Source organism: Myxocyprinus asiaticus, chromosome 15 (assembly GCF_019703515.2).
Source record: "Myxocyprinus asiaticus isolate MX2 ecotype Aquarium Trade chromosome 15, UBuf_Myxa_2, whole genome shotgun sequence".
NCBI lineage: Eukaryota > Metazoa > Chordata > Actinopteri > Cypriniformes > Catostomidae > Myxocyprinus > Myxocyprinus asiaticus.
This window is the reverse complement of record NC_059358.1, coordinates 6849412-6856365: the sequence shown is the minus strand read 5'-3', so window position 1 is coordinate 6856365 and position 6954 is coordinate 6849412. Positions and strand designations below refer to the sequence as shown.

The 6954-nt window shown below is 36.1% G+C and overlaps 1 long non-coding RNA gene across 2 annotated transcripts; it reads right to left on the bottom strand.

Moving 5' to 3' along the window:
- Nucleotides 1-28: 28 nt before the first annotated feature.
- LOC127453257 (uncharacterized) lies at nt 29-2296 on the bottom strand. 2 transcript variants are annotated; one of them, XR_007899388.1, is made up of 5 exons: nt 1989-2296; nt 1182-1386; nt 998-1103; nt 763-855; nt 29-629 (listed from the first exon to the last, which is right to left on the bottom strand). It is a non-coding gene; the product is annotated as an uncharacterized LOC127453257 (long non-coding RNA). The 2 variants fall into 2 exon arrangements; XR_007899387.1 differs by having other exon boundaries at nt 1252-1386.
- Between the last annotated feature and the right edge of the window lie 4658 nt (nt 2297-6954).

Here is a 6954-nt window from a genome sequence, read left to right as displayed (position 1 = left end):
ACACACACACACACACTGGTCCCAGACATGAGACAAAACACGGCTTTATTCACAAATTGTTTTTGCGATATTACTGTTTTTTGCATAAATTAAATTTGCAACTTGGATGGAAACATAGCTAATGATATTACAATTTACACCACACTCAAGTACATTAAGAATAAGGTAAGAAAGTTGAATCATTGTATCCATTAATAACTTAAATGTTAACAAATGTGTAACAAAAATAAATAAATACAAAAGAAAGAAACACAAGAAAATAAACATCAAGTAGATGACAGTACTTGACCTCATGACACTTGAATTGGCCTCTAAACTAGATCAGTCTGTCTATGCCAGCAACAGTCTGGTTCTCAGTGACTGAATTCAAGCTGAACATTTTTTACTGTCAAGACCCAGAAAGAGTTTGTGCAAGCCTCAAACATTTACTTCCACTCTTTAGGATACTCAATATAGAGGAAGCAAAGCAGGCCAAAGAGCACTCCAAAAGGCGATCGGAAAGTTTGGAAGGCTGTTCATGACAACTTCTTCCTCCAACACTACAGGCACGTCCGCCACTGAACAAAGGAATTCACACAGATCTTCTGAAGACTCAATGAAACCAACATGCATCCTTCTGGTCTGCCTGTCTGATTTGAAACACAAAGGTTAAAAATAATAAGAGATAAATATAATGTGTATATATATATATATATATATATAAATAAATAAATAAAAGTCAATGCATCGCAGTGTTTTGTTTCACTAACAAAGTTGATTTACCTGAAAGTTCTTAACAACTGGTACGTATTCCCGAATATAAAACTGAAGATCTCAGAGTACCACTGACCTTTGATGCATGGCCATGACTCTGGTCTGCATACAACAAGCATAGAATAAAATTAATAACAGAAATAAATGTGCAACACAGTGCAAGAATACTAGCAACGTATAGTCTGCCAAATTAAATGCTCATCTAGCTGTGTTAATAGGGCTTTCAATTCATCTTCAACATCACCTCTTTCAGAGTGATACATCCTGATCAGACCTTTGGCACGGATCTTCAGGACTGTGGAATGTCGAGTGCAGATCAACTCCAGTAATTCCTTAAATTCTGCACTGACCTTAAAAACAAAATGAGATAAGAGGTTATAAGTAAAGGATATTGTACAGTGAACACATGCATAAAGTTTACTTAATACCTGTCAACTCTCCTATTCTGTTTCTTTGTGACTGAAGTGAAATCTGGCAAGATGAGTCTTATAAACACACCTGTAGTCTTGAAAGTACAAACACGCTGTCTGGTCACAGTGACACTGTTCTGAGTCAGTAGTACTGATTGGATTGGACGAAGAATCCTTAAGTGGTGACAAAGCAAAGATGAATTTCTCCTGTTCTGTTCATATGCTGATAGAGGAAAAAGCAAAATCAATTCAGCTTAAAATAAATTCAAGAGAAAGAAAATAAATTTTACTAATATAATTGACCTTCAAGTATGACAACTCACATTATTAAAAGTACATTTTTAGTTATTCTTACTTAAATATTCCAATAAAAGGCAATAAACCTCACTCTCAGATGCGTTTCCTAAAATGACACCTCACATGCTCTTGCATATTATCATCAGCAATAAAATTCTGTGTTCAGTACAAGGTTAATTATGTGGTTATTAGCACGTGGCTGGTTTAAATGAGGCAAACGAGTGCCATTTTATCATAAACTACTCTTCACTTTGAAGGAAAACTGCCAAAGTTCGCCATCGCAGACATAAAATACAGTGCAACACTTTCAAATCACCAAAACACATCAATTTAATGAAACAATATTATATTGGTAGTTTAGTTAGCGCATAGCAGCCTGTGTCCACTTCACTTAAACAACATTTCCACATGCATGTGTTAATTATAAAACACGTTTAAATGATAGAAATCACTTTGAATATGTTGTTGTTATGTTTTAACATGGTATTCACAAAGTCTGAAAATTAATATTAATTCAGTTCCACTCACCTGTGCACATTTTGAACTTCAAGCCGTCATGCCAGGTGTTGTGTCCAAGTCTGTTCCCCCTTACACTGTAAAAAAAATCCCGTAAAATTTACGGTAAAAAACTGGCAGCTGTGGCTGCCAGAAATCTACCGTAACAAATACGGTCGAAATGTTCCTCTGTTTACAGTATACCTAAAAGTGAACTAACGTTTACGGTAAAAACTTGCAGTTTTGGTTGCCATAAACACATTCAGAACTGTTATGAAAAGCAAATACACTTATTTAAATACCACAAACATAGTAAATACATACTTTGGACAACCATATTCTTCTCCTTAAAACAGCAGTAAAAGAATGTACTCCCTGTTCGCTTCAACTTGCAGAACAAACATTTTGAATAATTGCAATCTTTACCAGAAAGTCACACATTCAATAACCTGAACAAGACAGCACACCATTCTATTAACAGAATGGATTAATCATGAACCAAATGCTTGGAAAGCATTAACATACAGCTTTACAATCTCAGATGCACAAAACAAAACTTCCTGTAGGAAAACTTAAATGTATAAATTGAAAGGACATGAAAAGCATAACTATACAAAAAAAAAAAAAAAAGTGACATTTTATTTTAGGTACACACAATGTTTTGTTGGCTGCTCAAATCATTACTGGTATAGTACCATACGTACAAAACAGTATATAAGCCAAAAATGGCTAAGAGGACAGGACTCACATTTAAGTAGTTTTCGACATTCAAAGTTCAAGCATCTTTCAGTGTAAATCCAGATAACACAAAGTTGTAAAACATTCTCAGTGCCAACGTAATCTTCAAACATCTGTCAAAAAGGTTTTGTCCAACCTTAATCTGCTCTCCATTCATGATCAGCAAGGTCTGCTATGAGTATAAGGACTCAGGGGTTCACTGGGAGCTGTTTTTTGTTTTTCCTCGGTTCAACTTTGGTGCCCTTCTCTGGGTTTATGCTGAAGAAGCACCTTGAGAATTGAATGACTGAATTTGTTGCTCACAAATATACACTGATTAAAGGGTTAGTTCACCCAAAAAATGATGTCATTTACTCACCCTCAAGTTGTTCCAAATCTGTATGAATTTCTTTCTTCTGATGAACATGCGAGTAACCAAACAGTTACTGGTGCCCACTGACTTCCATAGTATGGGGAAAAAAATTACTATGGAAGTCAATAGGGACTAGAAACTGTCTGGTAACCCATATTTTTCAAAATATCTTGTGTTCAGCAGAAGAAACAGGTTTGGAACCTCTTGAGGGTGAGTAAATACCCAGCAACCATTTGGATGTTTAATGACCGTTGAAAAGACGTCCCTCTGACACGTCCCATCATGGTTGAAAAATAGTTCCAAAATGAAAGTTATGAAACGTATCTGAAAGCATTTTTAAGAAATGTTCAATGTTACATTTTTTTATTGATTTATGCCGTCCTACCGTGACTTTTTCTGGCCAGGGACACAACGTTGCCGTCGGACCAATGTTTGCTGGGTACTGACAGAATTTTCATTTTTGGGTGAACTATACCTTTAACCACAACAAAACTTTAGTGTACTATTTAGAGAGTACCACTGCAAAGGAAGTCATTTATTAGTCAACTTTTATGCATTGTAACATTCTTTAAAATATATAATTTGTGATCTGCAGAAGTCAGTTTTTAGAATGTCATTATTTTCTCACCATCTAGTCAATGTTCCATTTTTTTGGGTGAAAATTTGAACAATTTCTGTAACACTTTACAACAAGTTAACATTAATTACTCACCCTCATGTTGTTCCAAAACCATAAGACTTTAGTTCATCTTCTGGACACAAATGAAGAATTTAATGATATCTGAGAGCTTTCTCTCCCTCCATTGACAGCTACACAACGACCACTTTCAAGCCCCAGAAAGGTAGTTAAGATATAATTAAAGCAATCATGTGACTCCAGTGGTTTAACTTCAATTTTATGAAGCAACATGAGTGCTTTGTTTGGGCAAAAAACAATTTACCACTTTATTTACAAAAATATTGATCTGTAACACTTGTTCGTGAGAGCATCATGACCCGTGTGTTGTATGGATGCGAGAGCAGACATTGTGTGAACACTTTTGACAATTGTTTTTTATAAAGTAGTAAATTATGCTCTTTTGCACAAGCAAAGCAATCGCGATGCTTCATAAATTGAGGTTAATTCACTGGAGTCACATGGATTACTTTAATGATGTTTTTACTACCTTTCTGGACCTTGAAAGTGGTAGTTGCGTAGCTGTCAGTGGAGGGACAGAAAGCTCTCAGGTTTCATTAAAAATATCTCCATTTGTGTTCCAAACTTACGGGTTTGGAACGACATGAGGGAGAGTAATTAATGACAATTTACGGAATTTAACTAACCCTTTAACATGAACTAATGTTACTTTCAACATTAGTTAATGTACTGTGAACTAACATGAACAATGAACGACTATTTTTCTTACAAAAACAAAGATTAAATACTGTTACAAATGTAATTCCCATTGTTAGTTCATGTTAGTTAGTACATTGCCTAATGTTAACAAATGAGACCTTACTGTAAAGTGTTACCACAAATTTCATGTAAAAAAATGGTTTAATGCCTACCTTTGCATGAACTCCAGAGTAGAACCCAGTTCCAAAGGGTAATGAATGTTAAAACAGTAGTAACTGCCAAACATCATGCAGAATGCAGAGATGAATGTAGAAATGTGCGGAGTTGTAATCTTTTGGTTGATGCTCAGCATGAATAGTTTTGATGTGTAGCAGGAAGAGCCTACAGACAAAAACAAACAATAAAATACCTTTGGTTTTAATATATTTTGGAGCTTTAATCTCAGTGTGCTGACATTCACAACCAGCCATTCTGACAATGTAACTGAATTAACTGTAACAGTAACTTCCCTATAGTTCACCCAAAAATGGAAATTCTGTCATCATTTACTCACCCTCATGTTGTTCCAAACCCGTATAAATTTCTTCCACGAAAAAAAATACTATGGGAGTCAATGGTGCCCCACAACTGTTTGGTTACAAACATTCTTCAAAATATCTTTTATGTCCAATAGAAGAAAGAAACTCATACAGGTTTGTAACAGCTTGATGGTGTGTAAATAATGACAGAAATTTCATTTTTGGGTCAGCTATACCTTCAATATGTGGGGTGTGTTCAGCTGTACAAACAACAAACGGTGAAATGTTATGATGCAAAAAAATCACATTTTGGTTTGTATTATTTTAGTTTTAGCGTCGATTATCAATACAATCCAATTTTACAACAATGCAAGACTTGTATTGACCTAATGAGACACTACGCTGTGTTTCAGTGGAACTACCCTACATCCTTGCAACATGTACGAGGTCAATGGGTAAAAGTCAGGCAAGTCCTCAATGTTCAGACAGTGAACCCTTTCGCTGGTGTTTCTTAGCGAGTACAAATGATACTCAGGAAGAAAATCGGCTATGAACACCCTGGTCAGCAAATCAACACGCTCCTCTGTGATAAACATGAGCAAAAGTTCACCAAACTCCACTGTCTCATCATTTCTAATGACAAACAGTTGGCCCTTTTTGAATACAGTTCCTTTATACAGTATTTCCACAGAAACCATTGTTTGTTTCACTGAAGCAGAATTGACTGACTGCATCTTTGACAGTTTTACTGTAAAGCTCAGAATAAAATGGAGAACAATCTTTCATTTGCAAAAATGGGGGACAAGACCCAGCTGTCAAATAGGCCTGAAACAATTGATGCCTTTCAGAAAGGGTGCGACACAAATTTTTAAAATTCTTCAAATGTCTGGCACATCTTTTGAAGTAAATGTTTACTTTCAAATCTCATTGTCCATAATCTGATCAATGGACCAAATTTGAGTATCAGACTTGGATAGTGTCGCAGGTAATGATGTTTTGGTTTTAGATTCACTTCTGGAAAAGAAGTATTCTTGGATAAGAACATCCAAATAAGCAACCTGTGACACTGAGATTTTCTGAGCACAAATCAGTTCAACAATGTCCTTTAGCTGCAGAGTTAATTGCCAAACCTCATCTGCAGGATCCAGCACTCTATCATCAAGTATAACAGGTAGAAGCCATAAAAAAAAAACCTGCCAGCTTAGGTCCATGTGAACTGACCTCACAAGGTTTTGTGAAAGCATCAGAGCTATTATATTTGAACTGCCTGATTCGACGGTTAAGAATTGGGTAAGTGAACCACTTCTTAAAGTGCTTGATGTAAAGAGCAACATCATAAGACAACACGCCTTCAAAAATATCGTGACTAAGGCAAGGTGGCAAGCCAGGTTGGCACATTTTAAAGTTCTTCAAAGAGTTGAAAACGGAACCAAACTTTATGCCTTGAACTGTTGCATTTTCGGTCTGTAACTGGTTAACAGCAGCACTGTAGCCCTCAACAGTGCATAGTGGACCACATACATTTGGGTTAACACTCTGGAATTCCTCTTTAGTAATTAGACGAGTGCCTTTTATAACAGATTGATCTGACAAAGTAATTCCATTTTCCTCAAGGTCTTTCAGCTCTGAGAAAACACTTTCATGGCCGAAGTCTTTAAAGACTTTCTCTCTGCACAACATAACCAGCTGCATATGTTCTGTGTTTGACCTGAGATGAGCTGGCAAATTAACAAGAGAGAGGTATACAGCCAAAATGTTGTTTCTTTCGTGCAGAACCTGAAGGGTTAACCACCTCAAAAGCATCCTGATAAAAGCAGTAGCTGGAGGCTTGGGTTGTCTTGAGAGAAATCTCTGCACTTCAGTATTTGGCCATCTGTGCAATCACAAAGTACATCAGTAGGGTTTCTTTCAGACAGGTGCATCAAAATGCAATTCCTCCCAATCTCTGAATTTAACAGACACTTCAATGTCTCTTTCACAGGTACATAGTATGCAAATTGCTCTGTCTGATTTGGTTCAACATATTTGAATACTTTTTTTAAAGGTCTGACTCCT